This window comes from Eulemur rufifrons, chromosome 7 (genome assembly GCF_041146395.1).
Source record: "Eulemur rufifrons isolate Redbay chromosome 7, OSU_ERuf_1, whole genome shotgun sequence".
Taxonomy (NCBI): Eukaryota; Metazoa; Chordata; class Mammalia; order Primates; family Lemuridae; genus Eulemur; species Eulemur rufifrons.
In genome coordinates, this window is record NC_090989.1 from 202,954,302 (window position 1) to 202,973,784 (window position 19,483).

Below are 19,483 nucleotides of genomic sequence, written 5' to 3' on the forward strand. Positions count from 1 at the left end.
GCATCACATTAGTCTTGAATTAAGACAAAAGTTATCGAAGGCTCATAAGCCATATGTATTCAGATATATTCTAGACAGGAAAGATACTTTATTTCTCTTCCATGGGGATATATGTGTTGTTCATTTTATTTTTGAATTGAACTAAACATGAAAGCCAATTTTTGTTAAAAGAGAATAAAATAAAGTAAGCTAATTAGTTGTTTTTTTAAATTTCAAGCATTTAAAATCCTTGAATACTTGTCATTTGTAATAATATGTATACAAAAGAGAAGTAGAAAAATATTCTATATTTTAAAAGGTTAGATTCTACATGGTGATTGTGGGACATGAGGTTGATAACCATTAACTGGACATATTATAGCTTTTCACATTTAATAATAATAGATTTGTTTGTATTAATACTTTTCATGGACAGACTAAAAAGGCTTAATTTTTAATAACTGTTTTTATCTTTAGCAAACATGTCTTATTTTATTGGTCAACAGAGATATAAGAGCTCAATTTATTACAGGGAACTTGAACATATCATGGATTGTTTAACTTGATTTTGAGGAATATACTGTGGATATTGTCTACGTTATATATACAAAGGAAATAATGAACTAGTAGTAAGTACTAGAAATTACTTAGGAAACAATTTTGGAAAATCAGTTGTCATCTGGGGCCAAGAATTGAGTTCTAGTAAAATATAGAGGTAGATATTTTAAAAATGAGAAATCAAAATATATTTTGATTGTATATTTCTCATATTTTCATTTTATTCATAAACTTTTTTTGGAAAGTTGCCAAGAAAAAGGCATAACAGAATTTGCGCTTTGTTCAGCAGACCCCTTGGGCCAAATGGTCACACAGGCTGAACACAGAGATAAGCAAAGCTGGCTCCAGCCATCGCCAAGGACCCAGACGTGGGAAAGAAGTGAAGACAGAGCTGAGGCGTCCTGGGCGCCATCCTCCGTGGACTGGGCTTCTTGGTCCTGCCGCCTCCGCCCTCCAGCCACCGGGGCTGGGGGAACAGCGGGCTGGGCTATGGCAAATGACCCCTGAAACCTGCGCTGTTTCCGAAGACAAAGACAAATACAGTTTGGATTCTTAAAACAATGAAAATGAATGCCTGTGGAGGTCTGCTGGGAACAGGACTTCTAAAAGGCAAATATGTCTGGAAGGCTGTGGTCGAACGTCATTTTTGCGGGCTATAAGCGGGGTCTCCAGAACCAAAGAGAGCACACAGCTCTCGTTAAAATTGAGGGTGTTTATGCCCGCGACCAAACTGAATTCTATTTGGGCAAGAGATGTGCTTATGAACACAAAGCAAAGAACAGCACAGTGACTCCTGGTGGCAAACCAAACAACACCAGAGTAATCTGGGGAAAGGTAACTCGGGCCCACGGAAACAATGGCATGGTTCATGCCAAATTCTGAAGCAACCTTCCTGCTAAGGCCATTGGACACAGAATCCGCGTGATGCTGTACCCCTCAAGGATTTAAACTAATGAAAAGTAAATAAATAAAAGTGGATGTGTGCTCTTGTAAAAAATAAATAGATAAATAAATAAAAAATAAAGTGCCAGTCTAGCCATCAGGAAAACATTAAGATGAGACAGAGGAATAAGCACAATTTTTCTCATAAAATAAATGGATGTGAAATAATGAAATATAGTAAGCAGTAAAACAATTAAGGCTTGGAGGTTTTAGGGTGTAAATTAAAAATGGAGAACAGTGTTATTTAAATCATATCAGAAGATGAAATACGAGCTGCAAGTCCAACTGCATTCTCCAGGAATCTGGGCAGATACCTGAGAGACAGGCTGTGATAAAGTACTACCCAGCTGGGGCTGGGGACTCCTCCTTGCACGCTGAGAATTCATAGATTACAGCAGTGTCTGGTTACAAACCTGACATTTGCTGCAACTGAATAAGGCAAGTGTTGGGCGAAATGAGCCACCTTTTCCTTCTGTCTTTCAGAAAGAAATAATTATTTTAATTAAAGCACTTGTTTCTCCTCTTTTGATCTATTTTTCCATCTCAAGCTCAAGTGCCAAAATATTTAGCTATTAAACATGTTACTGTTTTCTTAGTTTATTCTCTGTCCAGCCCAACATTTATTTTTAATTTTCCTAATTGGTTTTATGTTCCTCATTGTTTCCATCACTTACTGAGTTTTTGTGCTCCAAATGTATGTCCTTTCATATTTTAATGGACATAAATATGCTTTATAACTATTTAAAAGTCACTTTTTAAAGTAATTTATTGAGTGAAAATTCCCTCCTCAGCATTTTATTGGGGTCAGTGAGAACAGAGCTTTTTCCCTCGAAAGAGTTGCCAGGGAAACCTCCTCTGATTTCTTTATTAAAAGGAGGCCCCTTTCTATTTCTCTATTTCAATACCTTTCCTATTGACTTCAGATCTATCAGACATTAAAGTTATTTCCTACTTGTGTTTCTGAACCTGCATTCTGATGATCCTCACGGTAGGCTGTGGGCTTTGTGAAAGCAGGGACGGCGTGTGTCTAATTCAATGCCATGTCATGTCCCTAAGGTAGAACTAGTAGAAGCACAAAAAAGATCTGTGAAAAAGTTGATGAATGCTGGTCGGGCGCGGTGGCTCACGCCTGTAATCCTAGCACTCTGGGAGGCCGAGGTGGGCGGATCGTTTGAGCTCAGGAGTTCGAGACCAGCCTGAGCAAGAGCGAGACCCCATCTCTACTAAAAATAGAAAGAAATTATATGGACAGCTAAAAATATATATAGAAAAAAAGTTAGCCGGGCATGGTGGCACATGCCTGTAGTCCCAGCTACTCGGGAGGCTGAGACAGGAGGATCCTTTGAGCTCAGGAGTTTGAGGTTGCTGTGAGCTAGGCTGACGCCACGGCACTCACTCTAGCCTGGGCAACAGAGTGAGACTCTGTCTCAAAAAAAAAAAAAAAAAAAAGTTGATGAATGCATCACTCAAGTGATCAATCAGTGGGAAGACTGGCAGAAGAATAGAAAGATCTTGAGAAGAGATGAAAGACCTTATTTTTATTTTGAACGAGAAAATCTGTGTTTTCAAATTATCACAAATCTAATCAATAATATTGACGAGGCTGTCTTCAAAATGGTGCTTGTGGAAAAAGTGAGAGAAAGGCAAAACAAGAAAAATGATGTGGATCCTTAGCTTTCTGCACGTTTGCTAAGTGGCAGTTTAACCCCAAGAATACATTTCATTCCATTGTCAGTATGTGTACGTAATATATGTAAACACACAAACGACGTAATATTTATATATATATCTTTTAAAATCAACTCCTGAGATATAATTTACATACAGGCACTCATGTTAAGTGTATAGCACAGTTATATGAATTTTGACCAATGTGTACATACAGTTGTGTGTCACTATCTCAATCAAGATATAGAACATTTCCGTTACCCGGAAAAGTTTCCTCAGGCCCTTTTGTGGCCAATCCCCACCTCCCTGCAACCAGTGATTCTCTTTCAATGACTATAGTTTTCCTGTTTTCACATTTTATGTGAATAGAATCTTACAGTGTATACTTGGTAGTTGTTTTTTTTTTTGATTCAGCAAGACTTTTTAGATTCATCTATGTTGTACACATTACTCCTTCACCCTCTTTTTGCTCAGTAGTATTCCTTTTATAGCTAGGTAGTAGTATGAATATACTAAAATGTATCATCACTTGTTGATGGACATTTGGGTTGTTTCCAGTTTGGGATAACCATGAATAGAGTTGTTGCCACAAACATCCGTGTAAAAGTTTTGTGTGAGTATATGTTTTCGCTTTTCCTGAGTAACTGCCTACAAGTGAGATTTGGGGATCATATGCTAAATCAATGCCAAACTGTTTTCCAAAGCAGTGTATCATTTTACTTTTTTATCAGCAATATATGAGAATTCTAGTATGAGCAATGTATGAGAATTTCACATCCTTACCAACATTTGGTGCTATCGATCTTTTTAATTTTAGTCATTCTAGTAAGTTTAAAGTTATTCTCATTGTGGTTTTAATTTTTATTTTTTTGATGACTAATAATGCTGAGTGTCTTTTCATGTGCTTAATGATTGTTCCTGTATCTTTGGTGAAGTGTCTTATTACATATTTTCCCCAATCTTAATGAAATTTTCTTTAAGTTGTAAGGGTTCCTTATATATCTATAGTGTTTTGATAAAAGCTAGGAGGAAAAGCAAGTTTGGCTGGATTGCAGCAAGCCAGGGGGAAAATGGTAGGAGTAAGGCCCAAAGAAACAGGGGTGGCGGGGCACAGATCACACGGGATTTGAGGCACAGATAAGAACTTCAGATTCATAAGTAGATGGCAAATCACCAGATGATTTGAAGAGGTGTTGGCACAATCAGGCTTACATTTTATGCCACCAAAACCATTAGATTTCCCTTAATAATGTTGACTAAAAGCTATTTCTTTAGTATTTATTGTGTTTCTATTTAGTGTGTATATTTTTAGTATTTGTCATCTTGCTTAATAAACTTTTCAAGTCTCTCTTAGAAAAGTGTTTTCCAAAATTTTTGGGATTCCCCCCTACACACACACATACACACACACACACACACACACACACAAAGAAAAATAACAAAAGCAAAGGCAAGTATTGGTAGTCCAATTATGACACATGTCCCTCTTGAACATCGTAAAGCCTCTGACATGTTTCACCTAAAAGAATGAATGAAGTTCAAACTTCTTGCTGTGCTTAACCCAGTTTCCCAAACTTCTTTGACTACAGAATCTTTTGACAAAACAGTACTCATGGTTGCGCAGTTTGAGAGATACGGCTCTACAAAACCACTGCACGGCATCGCCAAATGAGCATGGCCTGGAAACTGGACAAAGGTCACAAAAAAGGGAGATTCATAGCAGAGTAAAGAGAATGGATAAATATATGAGGATGTATTTACTTTTTGCACTGTAGAAAATTTTCAGATTATGTTAGTTTTAAATAAGCAAGTTTTCTTTCATATAATAATTCTCATTGTAAGTCATTTTCTGATGAGACATTTGTTGTATCATGAAAAAAGTAGTAAAACTTTGTTACACTGGGATGGAGATGAATATTAGAGTTTCCATTCAAGACTCCTTCATGCAGGGAGAAGTGATCTTAAATTCCAGGATTCTATGAGATGAGTCAACTCTGTGAGGCGCAGTCTCTGCACCTTACCAGGCCTGCAGGGGCTGTGTGCCTTCATAGGAAACAGCCACCAGCTGTGATTGCTTCATTCCGAGGTCATTGTGGCCTCAAGCCAAGTCTTTTTGACACTCTCAGTTCATTATAAAACTCAGGCGGACAATTGTTGTGGGCCAAATTGTGTCCCTTCAAATTTCATATGCTGAAGCCCTAAACACCCCCCCCCCCCCCCCCCCCCCCCCCCCCCCCCCCCCCCCCCGCTCCTCAGAATGCCTCAGGGCATACACAGAAGTAATTACGGTAAAGCGAGGTTATGTGACTGATTTCCTTATAAAACAGGGAGATTTAGAAACAGACACACGCAAACCAAGGGACAATCGTGTGAGGACACAGCAAGAAGGTGGCCATCTGCGAGTCAAGTGTGCTGACGCCTTGACCTCGGACTTCCAGCCTGCAGAACTGTGGGGAAATAAGTTTATGTTGTTTAAGCCCCTCAGAGTATGGTATTTTGTTATGGCAGCTCTAGTAAACTAATACAAATATTTCTAGGGACAAAAAGCCATGCGCTTTGTTATCCTAGTGGGATGATTTCAACATTTGTTGTCTTCTACTATCTTGAGATCCTAAAAGAAGGCAGTGAGAAACATTCCTATGGAGCCTATGAAGCAGAGTTGATTACTAAAGGCAACGCCTCCCGCCGCATGCGATGCTGTGTCTTCTTCTGGACAGCAGAGGGCCTGGAGGGGACAGGACCACCTGCCCTCAGGAGAGCAGTTTCCTGGGTTGCCCTGAGCTGGGGACTGTGACCCCTGCAGCTGCACGCGGCCTGGGTAGCCCAAAGCAAGACTGTGAAGGGAAAATCTTACTAGCCAGGCCCAGATGCAACGTTTCCTCCCATCACTGCTCTTTTGTGAAAAATCTTCTAAATACATATTTTTGTCCCGAAATAAATACAGTGTTGGACACTTTCTGACTAGAAGGTTAGTAGGAAGTTTTCATTGTTAGTATCTCTGTTGGATGAGTTTTCATGGTTGCAAAGTCAAGTCAGTTCATCCCTCCAACACCTCCTTGGGCCAGTGTCCCCTGAGACGACGTTTGACCCACAATCTAAAGGAACTCATCACAAGGAAAATAGGTGCTGGAGTGTGATTTAACACCTGTATAACTAAAATTGGTCGCATTTATATCCGGAGGAAAGCAGCCGGGCGCAGCAGTGGCAGCCACTGTGAGTCCTCTGTGTCCTCTCTGTGGTCTCCTGTGGAATCTGGTCACCTCTCAGACTTAAAGCCCCTCCTGTGTGGAGCCCAGCGAGGTGCTGGCTAGTCTCAGTTCAGGGGATACTCTGCCCTCCTTCCGATTTCTTTGAAGTGCCTAGAAGCTGCCCTCTCCACACAGGAACTGTTCCCACTCACTGCTGGTATAGCAGAGCACACAAACTGTCAGTTGACTCCATTTCAGTGATCTGACTTGTAATTCTCAATTTGTTTCTCTTCCTAGGATTTTAGGGCTTTTTACCAACTTATGAAAGTATCTTTAAAACAGTAAGGTGAGCCACAGATCTAAGATGCTAAGCTTTAACCTAGTAAGTTCTTAAGGCTGTTTTTGCTTTCCTCCCAAGGAACCAACTCTTTGCTGCACAACAGTAGAGGTTTTAACATAAAATAAACACACAAAACGACAGAAAGTGACAAAAATATTGGTATCTTCTTAGCTAAGTTCTTAACATATTTCTGATGTATGTAAGGAAAGAAAAACTGTCAAATACTTAGACAAGTACTGATATTTTTTAAAAAAAATAATGAGCCTAAATCCATAGATTTACAATTTTTTAAAAAATAGGAAAAGCGCTAGCATTTCATGAAATAAAATCTTTTGAAATAAACTAATACAATGCTATAAAATTGGTAAATCAAGGCAACAAATGACCGGCCCAAATAACAGCCCAGTAAGTGGGGAGTTTATCTGACTCCAGGGACCACGTTCTACAAAATAAATTCATTGACATTGCAAATATGTATGCAAAGTGTTACCAGCATAAAATTGTAGCAGAAATAAAAAGGGCAGTGGTCTTGCTCATGGAGTTGAAGGGTAATACCTGAAGTGAGGGACAGCTGTTTGAGCTGAAGGGGTCATTGGAGAAAAACGACGGAGATTGTGAAACCACGGGGAATGGGTGGTGGCAGATTCCAGCTTTTGGACAGAGAGGGGGAAGGAAGAGTGACAGATGTCATTACAGTGAAGGGGAGTGAAGGAGGGGAAGAAAATCTTAAAATTAGCTGCATTTCCACAGAAGCACCTGATCCAGGGGCCAGCTGAAGCACAAAAATACCTACGGCCAAAGTGTAGGGTCACACACATTTCTTATGAGGGACATCAGCATTTTCTAAATCCTCACCTACTGTGCTTGGCACACCACTATTTTACAGCCTTCCGGACTTTAGTCAACATCATTTGCATAACTGCCCTGTGAGTGGCTGTGGGGAGCAGGGCCTGAGGGAAGGGCACCGCGGCAAACCTGCCAGCAACCGAGAAGACTTGCGCCTGTTGGGAAAATGCAACAAGCCACAGGGCCACGGACACAATTATAAAGATTGATCGTGTTACAGGAATAGTTGTGAATCTGATGAGCCTCACAAAGTATGTGGAGGAGGCAATTATGAAGCCCCTTGGTTATCTGGATCCAGACGTGCTGTTCTTTGCCAACGGTGCAAGCTCGGCAGAAAGCCTAGCTGTGCAATCAGGGAAAGCCTCCAGAAATTTTTTTCTCTGGGATTTCTTTATGAAGTAATAGTGTATGAAATCGACAATTATAGTGCAGTCCAAGAAGGGGAATCGCTCTTAGGAGTCGACGTTGTAGAAAGACTACTTTTTTTGCTTATGTGGGAAAGATCTTTACCCCCTGGAGTATTAAGAAGTCATCACATAATTGCCGCCCTCCACACTGTGTTCTGTAGTGCCTCCTTTATCGAAGCAGTGTGAGACCTGTTTCAAACATAAATCTGTTCTAGATTCAAATTTGTAATATATCCTGAATGTCATTTAGAGAGTCTTTTGTCTGGAGATTAAAAAGCAGTTTATTTCCAGCAAAATGTTTTGATGTAAAATATTTTGAAAACAAAGATCTGATTTTGTTGCTGTTTTCTCCCTTGCCTGTTAATAGTTATTGATATCCATTTCATCTGGGCACATGTAAGTGGTAAAAATGTTTATAATATTTACACTGGATGATTCTTATTAAAAATAAAATACAGATGGTAATAGAGTCTGGAAATGTTGACAATATCTTTTTGATAGATTGAACCCCCTTGATTATTTCTTCTGGGGTAAAGGCTCAAGCTTATTCTGTGAAATTAGACACACAAATCACCAGAGGCAATGCATGGCAGATGAATGTATGACTGATGGCAGCATTACTTCAATGCACATTGTTCATTGCAATTTTCACAGATTATTGAACTATTAATTACTAGTGAGAAACAACATATCCAACATGTCATACCAATAAACTATTTATTGTGGACATTTTCCGTAATTCAAAAGACTGAAGAATCATCACTTATTTTAGCCTTGTTAAAATAGTCAACTTGGAAAGGATATTTTCCTGTAAGAAATTTCTAATTGATTGCATTTTATTCCAATCACAAAACTTCCCCACATAAGTTGCACTATTAAAAATACATATGATCTGATAAAATATTAGAAGACACCCTTTATGATATTCCTTCATTTTATGACTCAATGACATTATAAGATAGAAAATTAATAGTTAAAAAAATAAACTATGGAGAATATAAAAAGGGAATTTCTTGTTGAAAGAAATAGGATAAAAGAGCCCTAGTATCACCTCTGCCCTTCTGAGAGAAAAGAGTGTGATGCATTCATCCCGCTAGATAATCTAGTGAAACACATTTAACAACTGTCATTAAAATAGATTTTACCAAAGTAAGGACAACAGTTTGCTTATGAGCAACCAGAAATATGTAGTCTCACCAAAGTGCATTCTTTGGAAAATGCTGGATATATAACGAGTGAGGCCTTTCATTAGTCATTATTATTATATAAATGTGGATTAGATGTGTATGTTCTTCAATTCAGCTGTTAACATGTCCCTTCCTCAGTAATTTTGTTAGGCCATTTGTATATCTAATGCGTAGATTAAGTAATATATTTTGTAAGATTTTAAAACTATTTTAAGCAATGTGTCCTTTTTTAGGACAGTAATGAATATAAAACGGATCCCTACAGCTTATTTTAGAAAATGTGCATTCCATAGAATTATTTAAAAAATAAATCATTTAAAATAGCCCATGTGTTTAAGCTATGTTAGCGGAACATTAGGACTTTGTCATATGCTGGAAATGTGTAATAATGTCATTTGAAGGCATTATCACATTTAAGGGAATAAAATGATATTATTAAAAAGTATAATTTTGTCAGGTGATATAATGGGGATATTGCCGTGGATCTGGCCTATTCCAGTTGCACAGCGCCCTTTGCTGGTTTATTTACTTTTAGGGATCATTTGCCATTCATATTTTCAAAGTCTTATTCCCAATGAAATAAAAATTGTGACATAGATATTTGGCTGGATGATAAAAACGAACAAACAAAATATTTTCTTTTATTGGAGGTTGGCAATGTTTTACTCATGTTTAAAATTCGTAAATCTCTAAACTGTGGGTCAGAGTTCAAGCTGATGAAAACTGTGGAAGAAAGAATTGTGCAGGTTGGTCTACATGTGGAATCCATAAGGCTCTCGTTCAGAGGCAATGAAGTTACAAAAGAAAAACCAATGCGTGAGCATTTCCCCAAGCAGAGAATCCCCTTTGATGCAATGCTGACAATATCTGGGTGTCTCAGGGTTCTTGAGGGGACACAGGTTGTGATATCTCTCCTGTGTGCCAGTTCACTAAGTGGTTTCATAATCACAAAGAAGAACGTGTCATGGTGTGGCTACTCAGGTGCCTGAAGAATGGATGTGAGGTCTCTCTGTGAACTCTCGGTGCCACATCTCTGGGGTATCTGCGTGAGGTCTCTGGTGAGGACCCTGTGTCAGTTCTGGGTGGGAGGTCTCTAAGCCAGGTTTTTGGTGAGAATTCTGCATGAGGTCTCTGTGGAATCTCAGTATGAGGTTTCTATGTGAGTTGTGTGTGGAAAGTCTCTATGAAGTCTCTGAAAGAGGTTTCTGTGAGGTTTCTGTGTTAGGCCTCTGAGGCAACATGAGGACTCTACGGGAGCACTGTATGGGGCAGTGGGAGATCTCTGTGTGTGGTCTCTGTGGGAGGTCTGTGTGGGCGGTATCTTTGGGAGGTCTCTGTGTGGGTCCCTGTGAGAGGTCTCTCTCTGGCCTCTGTGGGAAGTCTCTGTGCTGGGTTTCTGTTTAAGAGACTATGGGGCCACATGAAGTCCCTGTGGGAAGTCTCTGTGTGATTCTTTTAGCGTAATGGGTGCAATGACCATGGGAGACCATGTATGAAGGCCCCATGCAATCTCTGTGTGGATCTCTGTGTGGGGCTCCTGGGAAGTCTTTGTGTGAAATGTCGGAGGGACTGTGTGAGTTTCTCTGGATGGCTGTGCAGCAACCTGAGGTCTCTGTGTGAGTCTCTGTGAATTCTCAATGCAAGGTCTCTGTGGGAGGACTCTGTGAGAGGTCTCTACAAGGCAGTGGGAGGTCTCTGTGTGTTATTTCTGTGAGATCTCTGTATAAGGCCCCTTTCTGATGACTCTGTGTGAGGTCTCTGTCTAAGGTGTTCGTGGGGATCTAAGTGTGAGATCTCTGGGAGGTCTCTGTGTCAGAACTACTGAAAGTCTCTTTGTGGGACTGTGGGACTGAGGGAGAGGTCTCTTAGAGTGATCTCTGTGGAGTTCTCCATAGGGGGTCTCTGTGTGAAGCTCTTTGGGTATCTCTGTTCAAGGTCCCTGTGGGGCAACATGAAGTATCTGAGAGCTCTGACGTTCCTGTGGGGGGATCTCTGCGGGGGGTTTCAGCGTGTCTATGTGTCAGTGAGAGGTCCCTGTGTGCTGTCTCTGTGTGAGATCTCTCTGAGTTTCTTGTGCAGGGGTGTCTCTGTGGGTGTCTTCATTGCTGGCCTTATTGCAGCTCATGAAAGACAGAGCAGTAGATGGGCTAAAGGCCCTGCTCTGTCCTCTTTTTTGCTGGTCCGTCAGCATTGCCGATGTGTGGCATTTCTCCTGGCAGGAGCCCTGGAGTCCATGTCCAGCTCTTCTACATCCCAGAACTCACCTCTCAGTGTCCTGAGAGAACCCAGCAGAAGCCAGGTATGGCCCCTCCTCAGAGGTCAGTGTCTTACTCTGTGACCTTCTCCTGAGCTCCTGAGGGACCAGAGCCTCTCTCTACCCCAGGTCTCAGCCCCTCCTGCCAGTCCTGGCTCCACTGTCACTGCTGGGCCCCCCTGGAGGCTGCCTCAGTTGTGCAGGCCCGAGAGACAAGCCCTGGCTCCAGCAGAAGCCTGCAGCACCAGCAGCAGAGTGCTGGAGACTGTGCCCACTCTGCCCTCCACCCCAGGGGCCAGCCTGGTCCCGTTGTCATGTAGAGTGGCAGTACCTCCTGGCATAGGGCTCTCCACTGCAGAAATGAAGCCCCTGGAACTGTGACTGCTGCATGGCCTGCATGTGGCACAGGGCATGGACAACTCTCTCTGGAGAAATGGCTCCTCCTCTCCCTGCTTTGTGGGGCCCCAGAGAAGAGGAAACCTATGCTAAAAGCAGAGTGAGAGCAGAGCAGGGACCACTCCTTACTGCCCACTCCGAACCCACTTTGGACAGGTCACTTCCACGCCCCCTGTATGCTCAAATCCAGTCTGACTGTCTCTTCCCCTGCCAGCCTCTGGAGCCAGCAAGGCCTGAAAGCCAGGTGAGACTTGCTATGTGACCCTAAGCCAGCCTCCCAGCCCTTCTAAGTCCCCACTGCTCTCCTGGGAGTAGTCCTGGGGCCATGTGCACGTGTACAGATCACCAGACTTTGAGTGAGGCCCTAAATTCCCTAGTCTTGGCTTTTCTACCCATTGTCACTGCATCCTTTGTAGAATCCAAAAGATGAATGTGCGCAAGCTTATCAAACATATTAAGAAATTCATCTTCCCTAATTTTCTTTGTGTCTCTTCTAGTCTAGCCCTCTGTGTCAGCAGTTTCTCTAGGTTTATGATCTAGGAGCTAGGGCAGGGTGGAACCCTGGGGTGGGACCAGGATGGGCCACTCGGCTCCTGAAGTCTCCTCCCCTCTAAGCCTGTCCATGGCAGTGGGATGGCAGGGACTGCCAGTTCGCTGCACCATTCATGGCATCCTTATGCTGCTTGCCTCCTTCTTTGGCTCCAACCTTTTCAATTCTCTCGCATCCCACAGTAGGTCCACAGCATGCAACCATCAGAAGGTTGCTGCACACATAGAGTGTGTTCACCCGGAGCTCCCACTCTGGAGGTAAGACATCGGTGAGACAGATGAAGGCAGGTGGCCCATGAGCAGGGCCCTGCACTCGTGTGGGGCAGTGGTGTTCATGACCCTCAGCAGCCTCCCCAGAGTGCCCCCATCTATAACCTACACATGCACAGAGCTGGAAGATATGTCCCCGCTGTCACTCTGAGTGTGGGAAAGGAGGAGACAGGCAGTGGGATGGTGACTCTGTACTTTCCATGAAGGCTGAACTAAGAGAGCCCATCTCCATCCCAGCTTTTATCAGGGAGAAGGGGCTTCCCAGGGGCAGGCATTGTCTAATCCCCACACAGGGGTCTCAGGGCACTCAGCTATGCTAAAAGCAGGGTGAGGCCCAGCTCCCTCCCCTCCAAACTTCTATCATCTTGTGAGACCTGAGGCCATGATCCTGGCACTTCCCAGAGCCTGCACGGGAGGGTTCAGCCCTATGGAGCCTCCATAAACCTGGGCCCTACAGCTGCATGACATTTGAGGCAGAGAGAAAGCAGTGGAAAGGCGGGTTGAATCAGCTCCCGGGTGGGCTCTTCATGGATTTTTCTCATCTTGTTTTTGGAGTGGTTTTGGTTGGCTGGTTAGTGTAACAGTGGTATTATGGATACATAAGGGTCAATGAAGGAAATCAGGATGAGAGCGGGTTCACAGCGCCACTGTCAGCTTCCCTCCAGGCCCCATCCCTTCTAGAAGCCAAAGCCCACACAAAGCATGGCACAGACAGAAGCCATTACCCCCTTACGAGAAAAACACACACTGGGGAATATTATTATATATTTTGGATGTATTAACATGAGAAAAAGTAATTTTCCTCTACATGGATTGATTTTTTTTCTTGAAGACATGTTTTTGTACTAGGAAGGACTAGAGAAGAATTTTCTTATCGGCCCGAAAAGACACATCCTCGAAGAAGACAGTGCTTTGGACAGTGGTGATAATGGCTGGATGCACCAGGTGGACTTGGCCTGTGGTGGCAGGGACTGGCTGGGGACACAGGCAGCTTGTCGTGGCAGGGACTGGCTAGGGACACAGGTGGCCTGTGCTGGCAGGGACTGGCTGGGGACCCAGCCTTCCTGGAGAGCACGAGTTGGGGATCCTTCAGGCCACACGGCTCATTGCCGAATCGGACATTTTTCAAAGACGGTTCATTGACTGGCCTTTCCCTGATAGGGTGACTCCGGGCCTTGTGGGTGGCTGGTTGACAGCTGGCTGCATGGCTCTGCATTCTGCTCAGCTCTGGGTGGCAGGCTGGCCTGTGGTAGCCGGGACACTGACAGACAGGGGTGTGGAGCTCCTGTTTGCACTGGTTTATGTTCAAGGCATGAAGCTTGTGGTGAAGCATTATTTTCTCCTGCAGCCTCTGTCTGTCTGCTGCAGTGTTGCTGTCCACACATGATCTGTTTCTCTGTGTTCCTTGCCTCTGGGCAGCGGTTAATGCCGGCTTGCATTTTGTCGTGGGACTAATCCATTGAAGAAACTGTCTGAGGATTTTTCCTAAGTGGTTTTCTGGAGGAGCCTGTTTCTTTGTTGGCAAGGGCTGGTGTCGTTCACCCTGAAGGGTGTCGTCTGTTCTCCTGACCCGGGTGATCTGGGAGGTTCCCAAATCTCCACACCTTTCTTTGTGCTTGTCTGACCTGAGATTCCTACCGCTCTCAATCTTGTAAGCAAGGGCAAACAAATCCCCTTGAGGCTTGCATGAGTCCTGATATTTGGGGATCTTGTGAAGGGCATCTTCTGTTCCCCTGACTGGGGTAAATTGGGAGGTTCCCAATTCTTCACACCTTTCTTTGTGCTTTTCTGAATTGAGCTTCCTACTGCTCTCACTCTTGTAAGCAAGGGCAAGCAACTCGCTTTCAGTCTTGCATGAGTCCTGACATTTGGGGATCTGGTGAAGGGCATCTTCTGTTCCCCTGACCGGGGTAAATTCGGAGGTTCCCAATTCTTCACACCTTTCTTTGTGCTTTTCTGAATTGAGCTTCCTACTGCTCTCACTCTTGTAAGCAAGGGCAAGCAACTCGCTTTCAGTCTTGCATGAGTCCTGACATTTGGGGATCTGGTGAAGGGCATCTTCTGTTCCCCTGACCGGGGTAAATTCGGAGGTTCCCAATTCTTCACACCTTTCTTTGTGCTTTTCTGAATTGAGTTTCCTACTGCTCTCACTCTTATAAGCAAGGACAAGCAACTCGCTTTCAGTCTTGCATGAGTCCTGATATTTGGGGATCTTGTGAAGGTCATCTTCTGTTCCCCTGACCAGGGTGACCTGGCAGGTTCCCAATTCTTCACATCTTTCTTTGTGCTTTTCTGAGTTGAGTTTTCTACTGTTCTCACTCTTGTAAGTAAGGGCAACTAACTCGCTTTCAGTCTTGCATGAGTCCTGATATTTGGAGATCTTGTGAAGGTCATCTTCTGTTCCTCTGACCGGGCTGAGCTGGGAGGTTCCCAATTCTTCAAATCTTTCTTTTTGCTTTTCTGAGTTGAGCTTCGTACTGCTCTCACTCTTGTAAACAAGCGTAATCAACTCGCTTTCAGTCTTGCATGAGTCCTGATATTTGGGGATCTTGTGAAGGGCGTCTTCAGTTCCCCTGACCGAGGTAAATTGGGAGGTTCCCAATTCTTCACACCTTTCTTTGTGCTTTTCTGAGTTGAGCTTCCTACTGCTCTCATTCTTGTAAGCAAGGGAAACCCTCTCACTTTCAGTCTTGAATGAGTCATAGTATTTGGGGATCTTGTGAAGGGTGTCTATGGTTGCCCTGATGGGGGTAAATTGGGAGGTTCCCAATTTTTGAAATCTTTCTTTGTGCTTTTCTGAGTTGAGCTTCCTATTGCTCTCACTCTTGTAAACAAGGGTAAACAACTCGCTTTCAGTCTTGCTTGAGTCCTGATATTTGGGGATCTTGTGAAGGGCGTCTTCTGTTCCCCTGACCGAGGTAAATTGGGAGGTTCCCAATTCTTCAAATCTTTCTTTGTGCTTTTCTGAGTTGGGCTTCCTACTGCTCTCATTCTTGTAAGCAAGGGAAACCCTCTCACTTTCAGTCTTAAATGAGTCATAGTATTTGGGGATCTTGTGAAGGGTGTCTACGGTTGCCCTGACCGGGGTAAATTGGGAGGTTCCCAATTTTTCAAATCTTTCTTTGTGCTTTTCTGAGTTGAGCTTCCTATTGCTCTCACTCTTGTAAACAAGGGTAAACAACTCGCTTTCAGTCTTGCTTGAGTCCTGATATTTGGGGATCTTGTGAAGGGCGTCTTCTGTTCCCCTGACCGAGGTAAATTGGGAGGTTCCCAATTCTTCAAATCTTTCTTTGTGCTTTTCTGAGTTGAGCTTCCTACTGCTCTCATTCTTGTAAGCAAGGGAAACCCTGTCACTTTCAGTCTTGAATGAGTCATAGTATTTGGGGATCTTGTGAAGGGTGTCTACGGTTGCCCTGACGGGGGTAAATTGGGAGGTTCCCAATTTTTGAAATCTTTCTTTGTGCTTTTCTGAGTTGGGCTTCCTATTGCTCTCACTCTTGTAAACAAGGGTAAACAACTCGCTTTCAGTCTTGCTTGAGTCCTGATATTTGGGGATCTTGTGAAGGGCGTCTTCTGTTCCCCTGACCGAGGTAAATTGGGAGGTTCCCAATTCTTCAAATCTTTCTTTGTGCTTTTCTGAGTTGAGCTTCCTACTGCTCTCATTCTTGTAAGCAAGGGAAACCCTCTCACTTTCACTCTTGAATGAGTCATAGTATTTGGGGATCTTGTGAAGGGTGTCTACGGTTGCCCTGACGGGGGTAAATTGGGAGGTTCCCAATTTTTGAAATCTTTCTTTGTGCTTTTCTGAGTTGGGCTTCCTATTGCTCTCACTCTTGTAAACAAGGGTAAACAACTCGCTTTCAGTCTTGCTTGAGTCCTGATATTTGGGGATCTTGTGAAGGGAGTCTTCTGTTCCCCTGACTGAGGTAAATTGGGAGGTTCCCAATTCTTCAAATCTTTCTTTGTGCTTTTCTGAGTTGGGCTTCCTACTGCTCTCATTCTTGTAAGCAAGGGAAACCCTCTCACTTTCAGTCTTGAATGAGTCATAGTATTTGGGGATCTTGTGAAGGGTGTCTACGGTTCCCCTGACTGAGGTAAATTGGGAGGTTCCCAATTCTTCAAATCTTTCTTTGTGCTTTTCTGAGTTGGGCTTCCTACTGCTCTCATTCTTGTAAGCAAGGGAAACCCTCTCACTTTCAGTCTTGAATGAGTCATAGTATTTGGGGATCTTGTGAAGGGTGTCTACGGTTGCCCTGACCGGGGTAAATTGGGAGGTTCCCAATTTTTGAAATCTTTCTTTGTGTTTTTCTGAGTTGGGCTTCCTATTGCTCTCACTCTTGTAAACAAGGGTAAACAACTCGCTTTCAGTCTTGCTTGAGTCCTGATATTTGGGGGTCTTGTGAAGGGCGTCTTCTGTTCCCCTGACCGAGGTAAATTGGGAGGTTCCCAATTCTTCAAATCTTTCTTTGTGCTTTTCTGAGTTGAGCTTCCTACTGCTCTCATTCTTGTAAGCAAGGGAAACCCTCTCACTTTCAGTCTTGAATGAGTCATAATATTTGGGGATCTTGTGAAGGGTGTCTATGGTTGCCCTGACGGGGGTAAATTGGGAGATTCCCAATTTTTCAAATCTTTCTTTGTGCTTTTCTGAGTTGAGCTTCCTACTGCTCTCACTCTTATAAGCAAGGGCAAACATCTCCCTTTGAGTCTTGCATGAGTCCTGATATTTAGGGATCTTGGGCTCCTGCAGCCCCAGGTTGCTCCCTCTGGCTGCCATGAGGTCACCTAGCACCTGGAAAGCTGGCCTGTCCCCAACAGGTGCACTCTGGAGGTAGCTCTGGGGCACCTGAGATGCCAAACTGTTTGCATCAGGGAGTATATCAGTGACACTGTCTGGAAGGAGTACAGCAGCACCACAGACATGAGGCTGATTGGCTGCTGACTTTGCTGCCACTCTGGGCTCAAATTCACTACCCAGAAGACAGAGCTCTTCTGGATCTTGGGCAACAGACATTCTAGGGGGTGGAGGGCTTCTACTGGCTCCTGGAGCCTCTAAACCACTCACATGCTCATTTGTGGCTTGGAGGCTTGCCTGCATACTGGATATCAAGGTGACTCTAGGTTGTGTCACTGCTGCCCTGGTCTCCTCAGCCCTGGAAGACTGAGATCCTAAGTTCTTGTTCTGTTGGGTTCTGCCCATGAGGCTGTATGTGAGGGGCTTAGAAGGCCACCTGCCCTCCTGTCCAGGCAGAGGGGCTGCTGAGGGCCCACGGTCATTATTAGATGGGGCCTTTTGCGTGGTTTTCTGGATTTTCTTATGTGCAGAGGAAGCAGCAAGATGACTGGTCAGTGTGGAGAATGACTCTTCTCTTGTCCCCTTCTTTCTCAGACCTGCCTGACGTTGTTCTCCCAAAAATTTGGCCTCAGATTCATAGGTGGCTGAAGGGTGAAAGGCACTCTGTGGAAGGGGTGAGGATTGAGCCTTTTTCAACTTAAGGACATTTATGGGCTTGAGGACCTTGAGGGGTAAGCGCCACCTGTGCTTCACCCAAAACTTTGCAACATGCATTCCAAGATCCTGTTGCACGCGTGGACTGAGGAAGGAAAGATCCTGGGAAGTGTTCACATGGGTTCCTAAACTTTTCGAGACTGCTAAATTTCTGGTTTCCACGTGGGTGTCAGACAAGGAAAAACCACGGCCAACATCATGCCAGGATCGACCCACACTCCTGGAGGTCAAATTCTCGCTCATCTGCCTTGCCGTCATGCCCAAACGGGTGTTCAGGATGTTTTCTAGAGGATTCTTATATACACTCGTCAGTAAATTATTTTCTGAGTCACTCGGTGAGGGCCTCATCAAGTCCCTTTCTGACTCTTCAGAGTTCACCTTCAGAACCTTCACTTGGGGGCATGTCATGCCCCTGGACAGACGGTTAGGCGCTTTCCCCAGAACTTGCCCCAGCTTTGTGCCTGGGGTCTTCCCTAGCTGGAATGTCACCTCGTGTACATCCTTGCTGCTTCCACTGGTGGTCAAAAAAGACTTTAAGGGTCCATGTTTTCCCTTTGCCTGACACGTCTCTGGTAATTTTTCCTGAGGCTGTATCAGTTCCAGAGATTCTTGGGTTCTTCCCAGGTCACAGTGGTGTTGAATGAGCCACTTTTGAATGTGTTGCTCCAGTTGCTTCCGGAGCTCAGGGTTGATTGGAAAATTCTCCGGAAGAATGGAAGTCGAACATTCCTGGGAAAGGCTAGGAGAGGAAGGACTAAAGACTTCCTGAGATCTTTGGACCTCAGAGGGTAAAGTCCACCCACTCTCTAGTTGTTTACTAGAGGGCCATTTGGGGTGCTGAGTTTCCGCTGGGATGAGAGATTGTGGCTTACAGTGGGATGTAGGGAAAGATACTCCATAGTCCTTAATGTAGGGTGCAGAAGAAGGTAGGAGGATTGGGAAAGAGGTCTGGAGTTGGGGTGGAGATGGAATCAAGGGTTGGGATTGGAGCTCCAGATGGGACAGGGGCTGGGCCTGGGAAAGCAGTGGAGACATTTTAGCCTGCGTTTGAACTGGGTAGAGATTTGCGATTTCATTGAATAAGAAGGGAGGCTGTAGTGCAGAAGAGCTCTCAGAGATCCAGGCAGTAGCCACTAGGGATTCACTGTGCAGAGAGGGAAGACCCCAGAAAAGCTGGCTATATTTCTGCTGAAAATGGTCCTTCAAGATGCTGGGATGTGAGAGCTTCTGAGGACCTGGCAGCTGTTCTCGTTTGTCCTCCATGCTCCATAAGGGTTGGGAGGTGGTGGCGTCCTGCTCAGCATTCAGTGACTTTAACGTATTCCCCAAAGAATTCAAGTGGTATGCTGTGCTCATTTGTTTTGGAAATGATACATCTTTTTCTTTTTCTTCC

The 19,483-nt window shown here is 44.0% G+C and overlaps 1 pseudogene; it reads left to right on the forward strand.

Moving 5' to 3' along the window:
- The first annotated feature begins 1,129 nt into the window (after nucleotides 1-1,129).
- On the forward strand, nucleotides 1,130-1,509 carry LOC138387135 (large ribosomal subunit protein eL33 pseudogene; annotated as a pseudogene).
- The last annotated feature ends 17,974 nt before the right edge of the window (nucleotides 1,510-19,483 follow it).